At 43.8% G+C, this 21199-nt stretch overlaps 1 protein-coding gene across 3 annotated transcripts in view; it reads left to right on the top strand.

The window, feature by feature from the left end:
* Nucleotides 1–21199, top strand: part of VEGFC (vascular endothelial growth factor C) — an 86444-nt gene that overhangs the window by 14576 nt on the left and 50669 nt on the right. Inside the window, exon 1 of one of the 3 annotated variants that reach the window (XM_053258633.1) lies at nt 12102–12490. The exons of the other annotated variants lie outside the window; for them this stretch is intronic. The gene's annotated coding sequence lies outside the window, so the exon portion shown is untranslated. Of the gene's footprint in view, nt 1–12101; nt 12491–21199 lie in introns of those variants that run through there. 3 annotated transcript variants of the gene reach the window in all.

Genomic DNA, 21199 nt, shown 5'->3' with positions numbered 1-21199 from the left:
GGAAGTGTCGAACCAGATCAGCCACCCACAACAATGCCATGCTGACCATGCAAATATGCATGCTGACGCCATGAGCAGACTGCAGGGAACAGCACTGCTGATGTGCACGGGCTTTGGTAGAGCAAGCACCACACCCAGAAAAGTGATGGGGCAGCAGTAAAGCAGGTAAGGACCTGCTTACCAGCTTTTTAAGATAACCGCTCACTGCCCCACCTGCATGAGCTTTTCTGCACATTCCTAATTTGAACCAAATTTGTTACAGTTGTAGAGAGTGAGAGATAGTGACTCACCTCAATGGTGTAGTTTGTATTGATGTTATCCACCGCAATTCAAGATGGCAGACACATGAACATTTGAGGAGCTAGTGGGCTAACTTGTGAACCGCCCAACAGATTTGAACCAAATTTGCTACAGGTGTAGGGACACATAGGGATGGCTCAATGGCATAGTTTGTGATGATGTCATCTACCCCAATGGGCTAACCTGTGAGGATGGTAATTATCAATTACGATTATTGTAAAAGGAAAGTAGGCAGATTAGTTCTTACATTAGTTCTTAATAGCATATACATTTTTTGTGTCTCCCAAATGTTTACATGTGCACACATACAAATTCACCTTCCTTGCCAAAGGAAGGAACTGCCAAAGATTAGCTGGACTGCTAAAGATTGGCTGTGAGAGTGAAGCTGCTTTTGAGTATAGGAAGTAGACCACCTTGCTTTCTAGGACAACTTTCACCTTCTATGGGAAGCTTTTGGATATTGACATTCTCCGATAAAAACTCCATCCCATTAAATATACACCTACTTTAACCTTGTACTGCATCATCTGTGCAAGCTTTGGTTGGGATTGCATTTGCCATTCAGATCCGTGTGGTAATTCAATCTGAAATTCTTTTGAATGATTTTAGGAACATAAGAAGCTGCCTTATGCAGAGTCAGACTATTGGTCCATTTAGCTCAGTACTGGAGATGGCATCTAGAGATTCCAGAAAGGGAACTTGGAACCTTCTGTATGCAAGCATGCAGCTGCTCTTCCCAGATGCTCTTCCCATCCCCTGAGAGGAATAACTTACAGTGCTCACACATGTATCCCATTCAAATGCAAACCAGCATGGACCCTGCTTAGCAAAGGGGAAATTCATGCTACCACAGGACCAGCTCTCCTCCCATCTACATAATTTTAATATTAGGTATATCTTACAAGGATATTCAATAGGCAGATTTATATGTCCTATGAAGCCAAGGTTAAATCTTGGTGTTGTGTGCCATTTCTTGGCTTTGGGAGCCTACTACTCATTCCCTTTGTATGTGAGCCTTGGAAGCAGGCAATTACTTCCAACCATGGTTAGAAATGAGTTGCCACTCACACTGTCCAAACTAATCTATTTTTGGCTTTAGAGTTCTTGAAATAAACCATTATCTGAACCTGTGGTTTGTGTTCACACACAAAAATTCTTATTACAGATGTGAGCATTTTAAACTCAGATGGGCAGTCACAATTTTAAGTATACATGAACATGAAACTGAAAACTATCTATATTACTTCTCTCATTGCCTTTCAGCTCCTATAAATAACTGGAGATATAGAAGTCCAATTCAACAGCCTGCAAATAGAGTGAATTAATGGCTTCCAGATATGGGATGAAATGTCTGGAATGTTAATGTAGTTTCTGTCACACTGTCAAATCCAGCTTTGTCACAGGAAAGATAAACTGACAGACTGACACAGATGACATGTGATTTGTTGTCTTTCTGACAGTAAAAAAGTTTTTATAAATCATTTTTAAAGCATTATTAAAACTGCACACAAGTTGTGGATAGCCATCCTTAGCTGTCTTTTAATCCAAAGGGAGCTGGCCAGGTTGTTTTTTTGTATGTTCATTAAAATGTCTTAGTATGATAAGTGATTTCTTGGCCTGTTCACCTGCATCTAAAAAAAAAAAGTTAAATTCCCATTAGAAGAAATTGTTAATCCTCTATCGTATATGTACAAGGCCTATTTGTGACATGCTTGCTCTAGATTAGGATGCTCTGTCCTAAAATGGCTTTAGAATGGTTTTTGGAACAAGCAAAACAACAACTGCCTCTGGAGAAGTGCTATGCTGGGGCTGGATAGGGACGGTTGGTCTCCCTTGCCAAGTATAAATGTATGCCACTTTGAAAGATGTCTCTTTGCCCTGTTAGCAGAGGCTAATCAAAGTGTGTGTGAGTGGTGGGGTGGGGTCACATAGTTTCACAGAAATGAAAAAAGAGTCACAAATATCCCACACTTTCATGTTTTATCTTTCTTTTGGGGATTGCATGTAACTCCCTTGGGTATGTCTGGGTGTATGCACATATATATAGCCAGCATGGCATAGTGATTAGAGTGTTGGACCTAGGATCTGGAAGACCAGAGCCCCAATCCCCATTCAGCTATGAAGCTCACTGGGCCAGTCATGTATCTCTTAGCCTAACCGGGTTGCTCACAGGGTTGTTGAGGATCAACATAACCATGTACTCTGGTTCCCTTGGAGGAAGAGCGGGATATAAATGTAAAAAATACATACATACATACATATGAAGCCCTTATTACTAGTGGTACCAACTTTATTTTCAGAGATGGAGAACAATTTCAGGAACTCAGAGATTCAGAACCTACATTCCTGACCCTGGCCAATGTATTCTTCTATTCCTCCAGACACATTCACCAAGATTAATTTTTCTTCAAGTCCCTAGAGCTCCCATTGATAACAGGAGGTTAAAGCTTCCTCAGAAGCCTTCATTGGAGGAACTCTTGACTTATGCAAAGCTTATCAGCTGCCCTTCCTTCCCCACTGAAATTTGTAAATTTAGGACAGGAAAGAAAGAGGGGAGCTGGTAGATGTGAAAGCTGGTGACTTCACCACTAGGTTTTTCTTATGGACAGTTTTTATCCTACTTTCCTTAAGAAAAGTAAGCTTATGAGATCACCCATCTACATGGTGTAGTTGGTGATTATGTAATCCACCCCAATTCAAAATGGCAGATGTGTAAATATTTGAGGTGTAAATGGGCTAACTTATGAACCTTCTAACTGATCTGAACCTAATTTGCTACAGCCATAGGGACACATAAGGCCTTAGGGACACATCAATGGGCTAGACTGTGAAGATGTCATCTACCCCAGTTCAAGATGGCAGATGCATAAACATTTGAGGTGCATGTGGGCTAACCTGTGGACCGTCTAACTGATTTGAATCAAATTTAGTACGGTTGTAATGAGTGGCATGTAAGGACACCTCAACAGCATAGTTTGTGCTGATGCCATCCAACCCAGTTCAAGATGGCAGATGCGTCAATGTTTGAGGCTCAAGTGGGCTAACTTGTGAGGGTGGTAATTATCAATTACGATTATAGTGAAAGGAAAGTAGGCAGATTAGTTCTTACCAGAACAACATTTCAAAAGGCTTAGAAAGTCCATTCCAAATTGAGTTGAGCACATTACTATTTAATTTTAAAATGGTAATAGTGGTTTACATACTGTGCAGTCATCTGTCAATGGAAGCTGGTGACATGTGCTGCCTCTGTCCATTTTGAAACCATGTTGGTACACCTGGCAATGGCGTGGGAGACTCTGTCTAAATGGCACACTGCGATAGAGCCCCTCTGCCCAACTCCCAGCTTTCCCAATGGGAGACAGGCAGAGCTGCTCTGCTGCAGTGCACCTTTTGGACGGAGCTTCCCACACCATTGCCAGGTGTGCCATCAGTGGATGGCTGTGCAGTATACAAGTCAGTGGCTGTAGTGGTAATAAAATATTTATATACCACTTTTCACCAGAAGTTTTCGAAGCTGTTTAGGATAGCAAAAGGAATGAGAGCAAAAGGAATGAGAATTAGCAAGGATGCAAAGCTCCTCTTTTTGAGAATGGAATGGCCCCTGAGAATACAAATGATGTTCATTCCTTGGTCAGACAGAAAGAAGGAAGAAAGAAGGAAGTATTTTATATATCAGTGGCCAACATCCTGACTGACAAAGTGCCTCGCATGCACTTCTGCTGCCTCCCAGACTAAGGCAGTGCAGTTGGATTAATCAGTCTCCCCCTGCCTCAGAAACACTCCCTGTGACCTGGAAGTGGGTCATGCAGCCCTCATGGATCTATTTGTGGGTTGCTGAGACAACTTCAGGGGATATGGGAGATTGGCAAAAATGGCCTCCCTGCAGAACTGGCAGAGTGCTACTAATCTGCTGTGCAGAAGCACCAGCACATCTCATGGAGATCTGATGTTTCAAGGATATCATTCATTATGTTTGGCTCAGTTCAGATAATGCGAAACCATGGTAACAGAAGACTCAGTGAAGTAACAAACATAGCAATAACTTTTGCAAATTATTTAGCAGTAGTTTGAACAGACACAGTTCCTTGAATTTGTAGAAAATGGGGAACTGTGGTTTATTTCAAACTCCCAAGTGGAAGTGTTGAGTCATCTGTAAAGGAGGAGGAGGGCAGAGGGAGTGAGTTCCTTCTTGTTCTCCTAGCGAGAAACACTAGCTTCCTGATACATCTGAACTGGCCCTATACTCATTTGTTTTACTATATCGAACCTAACCTTCCTTCTTTAAAAGCACAATGCCTTCTACCAAAATGAAAAGTTCAGACATTTTGTAATGATTTTTTCTCTTCATTTTTAAACAATATTGTTTAGGAATCTTTTCTTCATCATTCAGAATATTTAATATTATTTAATAAAGGAACTTTTGCTATCTATATGAAACATTCCATTCTCATTTAGTTTCAGTGAAAATAATAATGGTCTGGCACAGTATTCAATCTCTTAAATTCTTCATTGTGAATTTTATATTGCCTTATAGCTTGACCAAATTTGGAAAGATATTCACAAGCACAGCAGGAAGGCACATCACAGATGCAAACATGGTCTTACAGCCAAGCATCAGGTTCCTTCTGGGAAGTGTAGAAGTATTACGATTTTTTTTATTAAATGTTTTTGAAAACATTTTAAAATGCTTTCTGTATGTTTTTTGTTTCATGTTGTTCTGTATGCTTGTTCTCAGAAATTACTAAATTATAATTGTTTTAAAAAGATCTAAAGCAAGAATAATGCCTACAGTCTAATAGTTCTGAGCATGGGCATCATCTGTTGTGAGGGTTCCTAGATGGGTCAATAGCACACTGCTTCTCTGTTTTCTGCATCTATACCTTCAGGGCATTGCAGGGAATAGGATGAACTTGTACATGTCCCATATGCCTTTCCAGCTTTCTGTTATTTGTGTTCTGATGCACAAATAACTTGCATAGCATAGAGCAGAGGATTGGGTGGGGATAAATATTGTGTGAATGGATCTCCTGTTTCTTGCATTGGTTTTTCATGTGTAAATAGGGCTATACTGAGCCCTATTAGCATTCTCTGCACATGGGCACTGCACCTGCTCTTAATACTTCTGTAGTACCTTACCCTAAATGCTCAAACACTGAACATATATTGAGTGGCTTCACTTGTCATAGCAGCAAGTAAGGTTCTGCCAACTGCCAGTTCTCAGTGAGTTTGCACTCCCAGCGTATCATGTGAACCCGCTAATATCAGATTCCCCAGCTGCACTTCACTGTAGGAACAAGACAATTGACGAGTTTGTATAACTTGCTGGAAGTCATCTGTGCCATTTTGGGGTAAACAGAGGGCTTCCTGGGAAAGGAGAGGGCTTCAACAATTGCTGCTTCCCTGCTGTACCAGTGCGGTTAGCTGGGAAGTTCTGTTAGGCTGCTCTCTTGCTGCATCAGTATATCCTTGCTCTGTATGTTAGCCCCTGTGTTATATATCAGAGACAGCTGTGACAATAGAACTTGTATACTTATATTGTATTGACCTCACCTGTCAATCACAGAAAGCAAAATAAATGATATCTGAATGACCCCCTCATATGTTACATCTGTATCGTGGAAATGTTACATCTAGAATATAAACCATAAGGACCCAATCCGGTCTGGGCAGAGGCTTAGCACCTGCACACAGGGGCTTCCCTCAAAACTCAGTAGGAACCTATTTCCATCTCCTGCTTTCACCTATGCAGTGTATTGAAGGGAATATTGAGGTCCCTGTGCACCTCCATGTCCCCCTACAACCCTTTGCCTCTGATCTGTGTAAGTTATTTGTTTCCTGGAGCTCTCTTACATGCATAAGCAGCGTGTCTGCACTTGGACTTGATTGTGCCCTAATTCTGTAATACAATTTGTGTACAAGATTGTAACAATCATGTAGCACAGAAGACATTGGCTCCAAACAGTTGCATTAATTTATTTTTGTACTGGACAAAACTGCATGTACTTAAAGTTATGCAGTTGTGAGCTTGTATAAACACAGTGATGTAATATGCATGTAAATTAGTTACAGTACAGCTAAGGAGATGCACAAAAATCCACTCAGATTAGGATCTAGATCTTTACTAATGTAACCATGGAATTTATTTGGCTTGAATTCTGCAGTCTTCCAGTCCAGTAATTTTCAGACTTTATACCTCCAGAAACACATTTTTCATCTGCCATGGAATCCTGTATACTGCAGAGGGTTCTGTGATATGTTGAACAACACACACTGTTGGTGCAGGACACTGGCCAGGCTGTTCAGCCTCTTGTTTGCCTCCCATGAGCTGAGAGCAAACCCTAGACATCAAACACTCTCAGGCTTCTGCACAGTGATGGTGGAGGGCAGGTTGTTTTTCAGATAAGCTGGTTACTGATCTAATTAATGACACACTTCCAAAGAGTCTTAGGTTCTGTAACACAGTTTGAAAGTCACTGTTCAAGCCCCATTCTTTGAGACAGGTATGTTCAATGAGACCACTCCCAAATGAGGAATCAGAGGCGTAACTAGGGAAAATAGCGCCCAGGGCAAGCACTGAAATTGCGCCCCTGTCCAAACAGGAATGATGGGACTTGTAGTCAACAATATCTGGAAATCCTTGTTAAAAGGAACACTGTACCATCTAGACATGGTTGTTGATCAAAACCTGAAAACATGAGCCATCTCTGTAAAGACTTAGAACAACAGTCAGGAGTTATGCGAGGATTCCAAGTGTCATTTTCTCTGTCTCATCTTATTCTTTTTTTAAAAAAACATGACTATGTCCTAGAGGATCACCTGCCCAAATAGCCACTAAAAATAGGGGAAGAAGAAGGTGGTGGTGGTGGGGGGTCTATAAACCAGTGAATGATTCCTGCCAGCCTTTGTCTTATGATGACTGTTGGCTCATGATGGGGTATATGTGCATTCACCACACCAGTGCTTACTTTTACTACTTACTTACCAGTGCTTACACCAGTACTTACTTACCAAGAGGGAGGAGGATACATTAGTTTGCCACACTAGACAGAGGCATTTGCAACAGGAGCAGACAGTCAAGTTCTGCCAGGGCCAAAACCAGCCCCTGCCAGACTGAGAAATCATTCTCATTTGCCCCTTCCTGTCACAAGCAGTGTGCTGTTCTTTTATTATTGACTCTTACTCTCAAATATCCCAGTCATGGATGGAAAATTCAGGGTCAATTTACAAGAGACACCTTTTCTACATGGAAGTTTCTTCTGTGCAGGTGTTGTGCAGAAACCCATGTGTAGTGACCGCCAGGGGCATAGCAAGGTTGGAATGGGCCAAGATGAGATTTTAAAAGGGGCCCCCAGCCCCTCAAAGTCCAGGGCCTCCACACATCCCAGGCCCCCAGGGACTTAAGTCTGATATTTCAAAATAAGTATGCTGCCTGGAAATGCATTTCACTGAATACACACATGCACACTTCACAGTATATAGTGATAGACACTGAGTACTATATATTTGTGCTACTTTTAATGCCTAGAACACACTAGCAATGCTAATTATTAAAATGGCCCCCTCGCTGCAGATTAGGAAAGGAGACTTTCAACCATGCAGGGTGAGCCTGTGTTTATTTTCTCAGAATTCTGAACAAATTCAGTAAAGTTTGATTCGAGGAGGTTTTTCACACGAGGCTTTTAAAGCCCTTTAACACACATCTCCTCTGGAATGGAGGTGCTGCATTCACATGTTGGCCAGATTTACCCTGAAGTCCCTGCAAGTTATTGGAGAGCAGTTCACACACAAGAAAAATAAAATAAAATAAAAGCACAACACATGCTTCACAGTTCTCACTCAGACCTTCTGGGTTGCAAAACAACTTGAACATAAGTGCATTTATAAATGAATGAATAAATACATATTTGTTCAGAAGTTTTTGTAATTTTCTGACATGAAACAAGCCACTTATAGGCCTTAGATAGTTTTTATTTTTAAAGCCAGCACATTTTTCAGTCTGTTTTAAATTAAATACTCAGAGACTTCTCAGACTCGCCCCACCACCCATATCAAAGCCCTGTGGCAAGCAGATCCCTATATACAGGGGTAGCCACAAAAAGGAATTCACAGCCTACCTTGCAAAAGCTGTGCGGGATGGTCTGGTCTGCTGCAGGGAGCTCTGCCAGCCTCCTTCCTGGCTTGCTGGGGCCTGCCGAGTTCAGGCTTCAGGGAGGCCTACTCGGAGGCCTCTCTGGAAGCCCCGCCCACCCGCCGATCAGCTGAGAGGCAGGGAGAGAAGAGCTCTGCAGTTTGCAGGCTGCTCCGATCCTAGGCCGGAGCTGGAGACAAGTGGCTGAGGGGCCCTGGGGCTGGGCAGGTGGGCAATGGGGTGGGGGTGGCAGGAACTGGCATGGCGCCCCCACCTCAGTGGTGCCTAAGGCACGTGCCCTGCCTGCCCCCCCAGTTCCGCCTATGTGAGGGATTGAATCTCTAAGCAGAACGCTTAGCTTTTGTTATCCGTCATTATGTTGAACAGTAACATGAAGCTCTGGTAGACGCTTTTCATACTGAATTACCCTTCAAAGCTAGTGTCTAACATGTTCTGTAGTGTTTGGAGGATAGAGCAAGAGCTGTGTCCTCAGCCACTACAGTGCTCAGCCAAAGGCTTATCCCACAGTCAAGCACAAATGAAGGGTGAGGGGCAAACAATTTTTGCTGATCTCCACAGAAGTTGTTATTTTGGGGGGTTTTTGGTTTGCAGAAATATGTTCCTGAGGGTTGTGTAAACTCCACCTCCTAGAACATATTTCTGGAAGCTAAAAAGCACTTTTGGAGAGATGGGAGAGCAGTGGAAATTGTTCAACCCTCTGCACATATTCGACTGCAAGACAAGCCATTGGTTGAGCTCCACAGCATCATTTCTGCAAGGGCACAGATCGCAGAACATGTGTGTCATCATTTTACCAACAGCATAGGAGGTCACCCTATATAGTGGGTTGTGAACCTAGCATGCTCTTTGCAAACAGGACTGATTTGAACTGTAGGCTAGCTTCTGCCTGGTAGAGATGTGCAAACCGGCTCGACCTCAAACTGGTTCATCATCAAAGTGGCCCAGGTCGAGCCAAATCCCTGGGTCAGTTTAGGGTTCTAGAGACATTAATGTGTGTGTGGGCGGGTGGACTTACTGTCACTGATGGCACACAGGGTTTCTGCAGCTGCAGGGGGGTCTCTGGCAGTTCCTCCCCCACCACTGGCCTCCCCCTGCCTATTTTGGACCTCTCTGAGCATGCAGCAGCCATGACCCCAGGCATACAAAGTGCCTGTGTGCATGTGCAGCAACCTGCAAAATGGTCACTGTGCTATCAGAAAGGCCCGAAACGGGCCTGAAATGGGTGAGGGGAGCAATTTCGGAGGCCACCTAGGGAGGAGGCACTTCCAGAGGGCCTCCCACTGCAGCTGTGCTAGTGAGCCCTGGAGAGGCGGACATATTTTATTTTATTTTAATTTGTGAACACCCTCAAATCGTTGGGCATGTTTGATCTAGCGCCAAACCTAACTGGGGTGTGTGTTTGGTCCAGCACCAGACCATCGAACCAATCAGGTTTGAGGTCAAACCTGTTCAACCTTGAACCTGTTTGCACACCCCTAGTCTGTACTATAAGTTGGGTCTTAATTCATATGCATATTTCCTCCCCTGATTTCTGGATTTCTTTTGTAGGGCAGGAATTGGTGCTCAGTCCTAGCTCTCTTTCATCTGGCCCTAAAGTTTAAAGATTTAATGGTTGGTGAGGGTTCAGTTTAATGTTTTCATCAATATTTGCTGAGGTTGTAGTGATGAATACGAATACAACAAATATTTATACACCACTTTTCAACAAAAGTTCCCAAAGCGGTTTACATAGATATAAATGAAAAAGAATTGAGGTACAGGCTGTATCTAATGAATATTGTGTGAGTGTATGAGGTTATTCACACAATCAAAAACTGTGTTCTATTCAGGTTTGGGAGATTTGTTTGGGTGCTCCCAATTTTCGGTGTGTGGAAGCAAGTTAAGAGGAAAACCTTGGTAGAAGTGATTGTGTGGTGGAAGCAAGGTAGGAAAACCTACCCAGGTTTTCCTCCTACCTTGCTTCCACACAACCAAAAATTGGGAGCACACACAGCTCCCAAACCTGGGTAGAACGCAGACATTGAAGTTCTTCTCATGATCAGTGAGAAGAGCTTTCTCAAGGTCTGTGGGGAGAGTAGGTTTACCCGACCCTCCCTGCAGATGATCCCTTACCATTCCCTGGGTGTATGGATCACCCGCCCAGTCAAGTGGCGACTCTCCTGCGGGCCGCCCAGGTCGTGCCTTGCCCAGCAGCTCTGGGGGTCAGGCAAAGGGAAGTGCCATCACATGGAGCCCCTCGCCCTGGAGCCCCATTGATGTACCACTCAAGTGTGCAGTGCATTTCTGGGAGCCCTCTCCTTCCCCCTGAGGGTGCCTGCCACAGCTGACATATGATACGTTAACCCAGTGTTTGTGCATGCTCGTACTCAAAATCTGGGTTAGGCAGCGGGCTTCCTAAGAGGGCTCACCTCTGCACCGTCACCACCGCTGAGAGCCGCAGCTCCTGGCAGTTCTCACAAGCAGCAAAAACTGGGCTGGGCTCCGTTTCCCTGGCCCAGTTTTTGCTGCTTTTTAGAATAGCTTTGATTGTGTGAATGAGCTCTGTGTGCATGTGCACATACAGTGATCAGTAGATTAACAGATTACATGTGCAACTTTCCCTCCATTCCTCAGGAGAGTTCACACACATGCAGTTATCTTTATGTTATGTGGGGGGGGGGCTTAACACCCCCACACACACACACCACCAAGAGTTTAAATATGCCAACTCCCTTCCCCCTCAAAAACACAAAGCTGTGAAATGGCTAGTGAGAAAGCAAAAGAGTTTTAGACACTATTCCTTCTCAGAAGCAGGGGTTGTGACTGTCTTGAGGGACTATTCTTCAAGGTGGGAAGTTGCCCACTCTTTTTGTTCAGGCCCTCCTTCCTCACCACTGAGTTCTAGTGGCCAAGCTCCATCCACCTGGTTGTCTGTTAAATGTGCACTGAGTCCACAAATATTCCATTCCATCAAGTCATTGCAATAGTTTTGGGAGGTTTTAGTCCCCTTGAGGTTCCCCCCACCCTTCAGTTTTTGTTGTTGTTGTTGTTTTTGTTTGGTGAAACCAATATATCTCTGTGTTACTCTGAGTCGCCTAATACTGAGTCCGTGAGAGTCACTCTCTTGTCCTCATGTGATCTGGTATACATCCATAAGGATCATGAGGACATTTCCAGCTATTTTGAAAACAGATACAGTTATTTATGTAAAAGCTCTACAGTTTATATCACTGAGTTATGAATCTCTTAACATTAATTAGAAAGTTTAAATACATATTTTCTACTGAACACAAGAGGTAGTTGCCTCAAATGTGAATATATTAATTTATTTTTGATTCATTTTGTCCCAAACATAAATCATGTTGGCTAGTTACTAGACGAGTAAAAAAGTTATATTACAATTAAATAACCAAGTTTTGCAAACCTATTGTACAAGTTAAAGGAACTCTAAACCAATTCATGTCCTTAGCAGTTGACATTTTACAAGCAGAAATAAAATTATAATTCCCAACATGGTAGAAAACATTTTTTCAGAAATATGTGGAAACAGACACTTGTAAAATTTCACACTCACTGTACTTAGAGTGTATTCTTCTTCCCCACAGTGATGGAATAAGTTTGGATAGAAACTGCTATAGCGACACTGTGTTATGTTTAGCATTTACTTTGGTGAGGAAGGGGTTAGTCTTCATATTAGCTGGACCAGCAGAGAAAAATCCTAATGATGCCAGGGTGGGAAATCCCTAGTGGGTGGTAGAGAGAAAGAGTGAATGGCAGTTTGAAAAAGTTCAGTTAATGTGTGGAGTTGGCAAGAACAGTCTACATGGGAAGAGACTGGGATAACTGTGTTTGGTTATGTGACACAAAAGTATAAAGACTGGATCAGCTGTAAAAACTGTGAAGAGAAACAGTTTTTATAAGAAGATCCTTATGTGGGCTGTAATATGCCTCATGTGTGGGAGGGTAAAAATACAGTAAACTGTAATGTAACAGATCTGTAACCAAGCAAGCCAACAACCCTACTTTTCAGTAGTGTGATGGGATGTATATAGGAGCTGATAAGTGAGTGTGTTACCCTAGTAACCAGGAGAGAAAGGTTCGGGGGGGGGAGGTGGAGCTTCATATATAAAAGCCTTAGGACATATGTAAAAAATCCCGTGGTACATGGCACATCTCGGGAAAGTTCTGACAACACTCAGGTGGGAGAGAGAGAGAGGATGGAGGTGGAGGCTGAGGAGCGGATGGAGGGGCAGTTGCTGCCAAGGAGGAGCAGGAGGGCCAAAGAAAGAGCACTGGCATTGCTCACTCATTCACTCCCTCAGCTCACCCAGCCACAGCTCACTCTCTCCGATCCAACTGCCGGCCTCTGACACCTTGCTGAGTCTCCTCGTGAGGAGGACGGCCAAGCCAGGGCTTCCCATCCAGGCTGCACGGATGGCCCTCAGTACTCTCTCCCACCCCGACTTGGCCATCCTCCTCATGAGGAGACCTGGCAGGGCATCAGAGGCCGGCAGTTGGAGCTGAGGGAGTAAGTGGCAGTTGGGTGAGCTGAGAGAGTGGAGGAGAGGAGGTGGGGTGACTGAGAGTGCAGGAGTGGAGGGGGGGCTGTGGGTAGGGCAGTGGGGGAGAGGAGGTGGTTGCAAGTGGGGTGGCTGAAAGTGGTAGTGGAGAGGAGAGGGGTGGCTGTGATTGGGGTGGCTGAAAGCGGGGAAGGGAAGGAGAGAGTTAGCTGAGAGTGGGGGGGGAGGGGAGATGGTGGCTCTGAGTAGGGTGGCTGAAAGTGGTGAAGGTGAGGAGAGGGGGTGTCTGAGAAGGGGTGGGGAGAGGTGATGGTGGCTGTGGGTGGGGTGGCTGAAAGTGGGGGTGGGGAGGAGAGGGGTGGCTGTGATTGTGGCTGTGAGGGGGAGGGAGTGTCTATGAGTGAGGTGGCTGAGAATAGGGGAGTGGAAGAGAGGGGGTGGCTTCAAGTGGGGTAGCTAAGAGTGGGGGAGTGGAGAGGAGATGGTGGCTGTGAGTGGGTGGCTGAAAGTGGTGGAAGGGAGGGGATGGCTGCGACTGGGGTGGCCGCAAGTAGGGGAAGGGTCGCTGCAAGTGGGGGAGTGGATGAAGGAGTGGCTTTGAGTGGAGTGGCTGAAAATGGTGGAGGGGATGAGAGGGGTGGCTGTGAATGGGGTGACTGAGAGTGGGGGAGTGGAGGAGAGGGGTGGCTGAGAGAGACTGTAAGGTGAGGGGATGGCTGCAAGTGGGGTGGCTGCGAATGGGGGAGTGGAGTGGGGGGGTCTAGATGAAGGGGTTGTGTGGAACTTGAATGGTGAATTTGTGGAGGCTGGAGAAGCCACAGTGTTCTGGGCAGCTCCTAGTAACAGACATGAAAGTCTAGAAGAATTCACTAAGTTTACAAACCCAGTTTTAATTACCTCTGTCCCAGTAATCTCAGCCTATATGTTACAGTTTATCCAGATGAAAAGAAAGACTCCAAAAGCTGAACAGCAGATGTACCTAGTAACTTGGTAGAGAAGCTTGTGTGCCCTGCTTTGCAGAGATCTTTATTCTAATCAGTAAATAATAAACTTATTCTTGTTTTCATTTTATACCTAAAGATTTGTTTCATTTTATATCCTGAACATATACGCCTAATCTACACTTGCGAGGCAACGCAGCCAAAGGTGCTGAGTACCGAAAGCAGGGTAACAATAATTTATATGGTGGCAAAGAGGGGAAGTAAAAACTGAATGAATTCCCAGAACCTGGAGACTAAACTGTCATAGAAAAATAAAAACAAAGCACCTCTCTGGAATTGAGAGGGACCTCAGGAAGAGACCCTGACAAGCAGTGAACCAAGACAATATCAGAATGTATAAACTTTTATTTCATTCAACTAAAATAAATCTGTAACTTCAGCGATACCTCCCCTTTGCCTATAATACCATGTTGTCTCAGTGGAAGAAAAAAAAATCTATAGAAGGTCACATGGCCATTAAAATCAAGGTAAAGGTAAAGTTGTGCCGTCAAGTTAGGAGGTGGATAACCCAGATTTGAATGATCACCAGAACTCATGGATTTCCTTCTGGCCCAGGTTGCTCGAGGCAGGGCTATACAGCTTCTGTAGCTAGCTATTTACCAAGACTGTAGAGCAAAGCCCTCCTACCCTGATCGTTCAGTCATGTGAAATGGAGGGTCATGTGCCTATCTGGGCTCCTGGCACAAGCCACATCCACAGCTACTATAGATGCCTTAGCCCGGAGTGGCCATCAGTATGGCATGCACTAGCCTCCAAAGTACACTCAGTGCTCCCCAAGCCCCGACACCATTGGCAGAAGCTGACTGTCAGCACACCATATTACCTTCATTGGCCACATCCACCTATACCTGCCTCCCCATGCAGTCCCTAGCTCCTAAAAGCTGCAAGCATGCAGCCGGTGGGTTCTGACATAGGAACATAGGAAACATAGGAACATAGGAAATTGCCATAAACTGAGTCAGACCATTGGTCTATCTAGCTCAGTATTGTCTTCACAGACTGGCAGCGGCTTCTCCAAGGTTGCAGGCAGGCATCTCTCTCAGCCCTATCTTGGAGAAGCCAGGGAGGGAACTTGAAACCGGCTGCTCTTCCTAGAGCGGCTTCATCCCCTGAGGGGAATATCTTGCAGTGCTCACACATCAAGTCTCCCATTCATATGCAACCAGGGCAGACCCTGCTTAGCTATGGGGACGTCATGCTTGCTACCACAGGGCCAGCTCTCCTCATAAGGGAGACATAAGGGAGTCCCTGTGCACCCTCTCACAACATCCCATCTTGGAGGTCCTGCAGCTTCCCCATTTGTATGTGGTGTGACTGATGGGTACCTGCATGACAGGTAACCACTCCCAACAGTCCCCAAGGGTGATATGGTCACAATGTACCCTGTGCAGCAGAGACTGGTTCGTGGGAATCCCAGGGCTCACTGCACCAATATGGGACTGAAATTGGGATGTGCAGGGGGGAACATGTTGCCATTGGATTGGGTGAGGGTGCCATTGGATTGGGTGAGACTAGGGTATGTACCCACGACCCACTGGAGTGTGCAGGGGGCATGTGTGTGGTGTAGGTTCATGTTTTTTGGCTTGACAATGCTACAAGGTCATGAACATAAGAACAGCCCTGCTGGATCAGGCCCAAGGCCCATCTAGTCCAGCATCCCATTTGGTTGAACCAAACACTCTGCAGGCAATGCTCCCTATTGGAGCACACCCCAGCCTGCTGCCAGCTGCATCTCTGGCTGCCGCCTCGGCAACAACAGCAGGGTGCTGTGTGGTTGCAGTGTATGGGAAGAGATGAGGTGGAGCAACAGACCTTCCTTCTGTATTGTATATGAGTTCTATTTTTGTACCAGAATAGTGGAGGAGAACGCCTCCTACCAAAACATGGCACACCCTGGATGTAAGAAGAGCCTTGCACATATATATACGAAGGACAAAGGTGTTCCAAAAATTGGAATCCCTCTTCATATCATTCAATCTCACTACACTGGGAAACAAGGTGTCAAAGGCCACTTTTGCAAAATGGATCAGAGACACCACCATCCTGGCCTACAATATGTTGGAAGTCCTGGTACCGCAGAGCATTACCGCACACTCAACAAGAAGTGCATCCACATCATCGGTCATCGGTTACCCCATTTATCAAACATTACAGGATCTCATTGCTCCATACAGCACAGGCAGCACTAGGCCGCATGGTGCTCCAACAGGTCATCTAGTGTACTTCTGCATCCCACCCAGGCTACTCTCTGGTCTCTGGTCTAGCTTGGGTACGTCCCTAGATTAGAGGACAAGCTCCGATTATGGTGGAAACAGGAACATCGGTCTTACCTGTGAAGGTTTCTTTTTCACCGTAATCGGAGCCCATCCTTCCTCCTGCGGAAATATGAATGAGGGCCTATATATTAGTAGGGGAACCTACCTAGAGGAGGTTACCTTGTGAATAATTATCATAGGTGGTTAGTCAAGGAGACAGCCCTCTGGGGTCTGTTACTTTTCTATACTCAAGCCTTCCCTTTTGGGGCATCCAAGGTACATAGACAACTACTACTAACCCCAGGGCAAGCACTATCTCTATCTCTATACTGTATATAGCAGGGGGAGAGTAACTGGCCCTATTCAGCCCCAGCACAGTACCTCCAGTGACTGTTGCTGGTGTCTATCTTGTGTTTCATTTTAGATTGTGAGCCCTTTGGGGACAGGGTTCCATCTTATTTATTTATTATTTCTCTGTGTAAATCACCCTGAGCCATTCTTGGAAGGGTGGTATAGAAATCAAATAAATAAATAAATAAATTTATAAATTAATTAAAAAGCACCGGTCCCAGTACAGATCCCAGGGGGACACAACTTATTACTTCCCTTCATTGTGAAAATGCTCCATTTATACCTACCCTGTGTTTCCTATCCTTCAACCAGTTAGCAGTCCACACATGTACTTGTTTGTCCCCTTATCCCATGACTGCTAAGTTTTCTCAGGAGTTTTTGATGAGGAACTTTGTCAAAAGCTTTTTGGAAGTCCAGGTATGTCAACTGGATCACCTTGTGTCATACTTGTTGACACTCTCAAAGAACTCCAAATGATTGGTGAGGCAAGATTTACCTTTGCAAAAACCATGCTGTTTCTCTCCCAGCAGGGCCTGTTCTATGTGTTTTACAATTTTGTCCTTGAAGATGTTTTCCACCAATTTGCCTGGAACTGACGTTAAGCTAACCGGCCTGTAATTTTCCAGATTGCCCCTGGATACCTTTTTGAAAATCGGTTTTACATTTGCGACTTTCCAGTCCTCCGTTACAGAGACTGATTACAGGGATTACGTTATATATATCTAGCAAAGAGGTTGACAATTTCACATTTGAGTTCTTTGAGGACTCTTAGATGGATGCCATCCGGCTCTGGCGGTTTGCTAGTTTTCCATTTTCCCAGACAGTTTAGAACATCATTTCTTGTCACTTCTGTCTGACTCAGTTCTTTAGCCTCCATCCCCGAAAAGCCTGTTACAGGAACAGGTATATACTCAGTATCCTCTGCCGTGAAGATGGACGCAAAGCTTCTCTGCAACCTCCATATCCTCCTTAATAATCCCTTTCACTCCCTCAGTGTCTAATGGTTAACTGCCTCCCTGGCAGGTTTCCTGCTTCTAATGCATTTAAAGAAGTTTTTGTTATTCCCCTTGATGCTTTTAGCTAAATGTTCCTCAAACTCTCTTTTCACCTCCCTTATTGTCACCATGCATTTCTTTTGCCAGAGTTTGTGTTCCTTTCTGTTCTCTTCATTTGGACAGGCCTTCCAATTTTGGAAGGAAGTCTTCTTCCCTTTTATGGCTTCCTTGACATTACCTGTTAACCATGCTGGCATCTCCTGGACTTAGTGGTACCTTTCCTCCTTTTGGGCATACAGACTAACTGGGCTTCTAGTACTGTGGTTTTGAGTAAATTCCATGCATCTTGGAGCGAAGTGACTTTTTTTCCTTTCAGCTTTCTTTTCACCATACTCCTCATTTTAGAGCAGTTTCCTCTTCTGAAATTCAAAGTGTCTGTGTTAGACCTCCTTGGTGATTCTCTCCCCACATGTATGCTAAATTTGATCACACTAAAAAGAATTTTCTAATATGTGCCTCTGAGCATATAGTGAATGCCATTATTTCAGTAGGCAACTATAGTTAGCACTATTAGTAAAAGAAATGGCAGCACTCATATTCTCATGAGACACATGTTACCAAATGCAGTTTGGTGGGAACAAGCTTTTGCGGTTGCTACCAGCCTAAGCTGGTCGTGGATTGGAGCATCCTCTACCTGCCACAATTCTAGCCAAATGGTGTTTCCATGGTTATGATTTTGTGAGCCAGTATACTGTCTAAGACTGGATATCAAGTATAACTAACTATCCCTGTAAACCAAATATGTTTTACTTTAATTGATTTCCTTGCTTTTTAAACCAAAGGATCCCATATGTTCAGTACAAGGAAAGTGAAAACATTGAGTGTGTATTTCCAGGCATATTAAAGAAGCAGACAACATAACAAAGAGGCAGCATTTCCAGGCATAATAAAAGAAGCTTAAAACAAGTTTGACAGACAGCAAATAAAATTGTGGCATGCTTTAAATGAGGTGCAAGAGTGCATTAACTATTGTTCTGTGCTTCATTACATAACAACAGTGGCATATGTTTATACATTTCTTATTATATGGAGAAGGTCTACTTGTAGCATTGTAAGGTGGCTGTTTTCAGGTTATGTTCTTATTTTTTATTTTTTAATACATACATATAACTGTGGTAACACTATAAGGACCCTAGGCAGATACTGGTTCAGTACTGGAGATGTGCACAGTCCGTTCACTCCCTTGCAGGGCAAGAAGGGGCACCTTTAAGATGCAGGTAAGGAGCTTCTTACCTACTTGCCCCTGCCCCGCCATTTCCCCCCTGAAGGTGCTCATTTTAGAAACAGCTCTGTGGGACTGCAGTGCTGCTTCCTGCAGTCCCATGCGGTGTAGACACACATATGGCACAAATCAAAGTTGAAATTTTGGGGTGTGTGTATAAATACTTAGCTTTGCCTAGGGCACAAAATAGTCTGGCGCTGGCCCTGCGTGCATCGACCTTTTGCAGCAACTATCCTAATGACCACTAAGGGCATTGGGAGTAGAGGTAGTTAGTGAGGGCCTCCTTTACTTGTCCCTGCTTTGTTCTACTCTATGACCCCTGTTTTGACTCCTCAGATAGTTCCTGTAGTGAGTCAGTCTTCTTCCTTTCCTCCTAGAGAGAAAATGGAAACATCTCTCTCTCTCTCTCTCTCTCTCTCTCTCTCTCTCTCTCTCTCTCTCTCTCCCCCACACACACACTATTCATTATGTAGCTGATAGATAGGATAGGTCTTTCCTATCTCAAATGTACTTCACCAATAAATCAATTTAGTTTAGACTCTACAGTGATCTCCATGCGTGTTACTCTAAATAGTGGCAACAACTAAACTCTGCACTCTGTAACTGGAGGGTAGCTTCCTTCATGTTTTGCTAAATAATCACAAACCCCAACAAAATTCGTAGTTGGTGAGGCATTACAGTCTATGGGAAACAGTGGGTTAGGGGAACTGCTACCACAAAGAGACCTAAAAATAAAGGAAAAAATACCAAAAAATGCTAAAAATCACAAAAAAATCTGTAATATTGCCAAGAATCACCAAGAAGAATGAGCAGATCGAACCTCTGGAAATGTTTTTAACCCCCCAAAATCACTCAGAGGCATTTTATATCAGCAAGGGATAGCAAGGTCAGCAAGAGGAATGAGCAGATCGAACCTCTGACTGCCCCAAATTGCTGAAACCCCTCTCAAAATCACTAAAAATAACCTTGCCAACCATGGATACTTGGGTCACCGTTGACAAGACCTGTCACAATTTCTCATTCACATATACTCAAAAGGGTGGTTGGTAAAACCGTGGTTGGCAAGGGTATATACTTCAGGAGTCTGCCTAGAAGTTTCTCTGAGGTAGAATTCTCGGCATTCTCTTGATAATATTTCTATCTTAATCTGCTTCTTAAAGTTAATTTTCTACAGATGCTGCACAATCACAGAATCATCTTTACTGTTGACTGACGACTAGAATATTCTGCTTATGATTGGATGTGATAAATTATGCAGCTAGTAGCATATTTAAACTGCATAGTTAAAGCATTAAATTAAATTAAATATGCTAACAGCATATTTAAAAAGAATTAGTTCTGGACGAAACTTTCATGCATCCATAATAGTTATAACTCTGAACTATATATAGAAAGTACTGTTTGAAGGGTTTAAATCAGGCAGCATTGGAAGAAGGAGGGAATTCCACAACGCTAAGCTCAAGTACAGTATCTTACCTTCCATTAACAATCAAGGGTTTTGGTTTGGGTTCGGTTTGATTTGATTTGGTTTGGGGGAATTCTCCTTTGCTCTTTCTTATATCCCATCCTGCCAGTTCCTTCAATCATCAGGAATGGCTTGGGAGGTCTAAGAAGTTACTGTGAGGAACTTCCTTCCACCTTCAGGAGGTAGGATATACTCAATGAAAATCTAAAATGTTCATATATTTTCTTACATTCCTTGCAGTCAAAATACTGGTAGAAAGGCTTACAAGAAATGTAAGGAATCTAGAATTTTTTTCAAGGAAACAAGGTTCTAAAGTTTGAAAGCCTATCTAACTAAAAGTTACCTTTTAAAGATGGAAAAGGCTGCAGCTCACTGGAAGAGCACATGCTTAGTATACAAAAGGTTCCTGGTTCAATACTTAGCATCTCCAGGTAGGACTGAGGAATACCTCTGTCTGAAACCCATAAAAAGCTGCTGCTAGTCAGTAACCAGTGCTGAGCTGGATAGAACAATAGGTCTGACTCAGTATAAATGTTTAACTTAACATTGGCTGGTTTATGTTTATGTACATGATATGTATTTGATAGGATGAGTGAGCTTCCGCAAATTTGCAAGGTTCCCAGGACTGTAACTACATTTCTGTAGTTATCAGTAATATTTTGTGTCTGAAAATGTGCATTACTGTACTGGGCTACAGGCAGATAGCCAATGAGAAACTACCAGAGTGCCACTCTGCCTGATATGCTGCCTTCACTAAATCTCCTGGGAATCTGATATGTGACCTCATATACTATTCTTAAAATACATTATATTATTCCAAACTTGAAATGTAGTGTAATTTAACAGTATTTTAAGAACTGCAAATGCCATATTATTTTTTGATACTTACTTTGTGCTTGGGA

Source organism: Hemicordylus capensis, chromosome 5 (genome assembly GCF_027244095.1).
Source record: "Hemicordylus capensis ecotype Gifberg chromosome 5, rHemCap1.1.pri, whole genome shotgun sequence".
NCBI classification, from domain to species: domain Eukaryota; kingdom Metazoa; phylum Chordata; class Lepidosauria; order Squamata; family Cordylidae; genus Hemicordylus; species Hemicordylus capensis.
The sequence above is the reverse complement of the archived record's forward strand: the minus strand, read 5'-3'. Positions and strand labels throughout refer to the sequence as shown.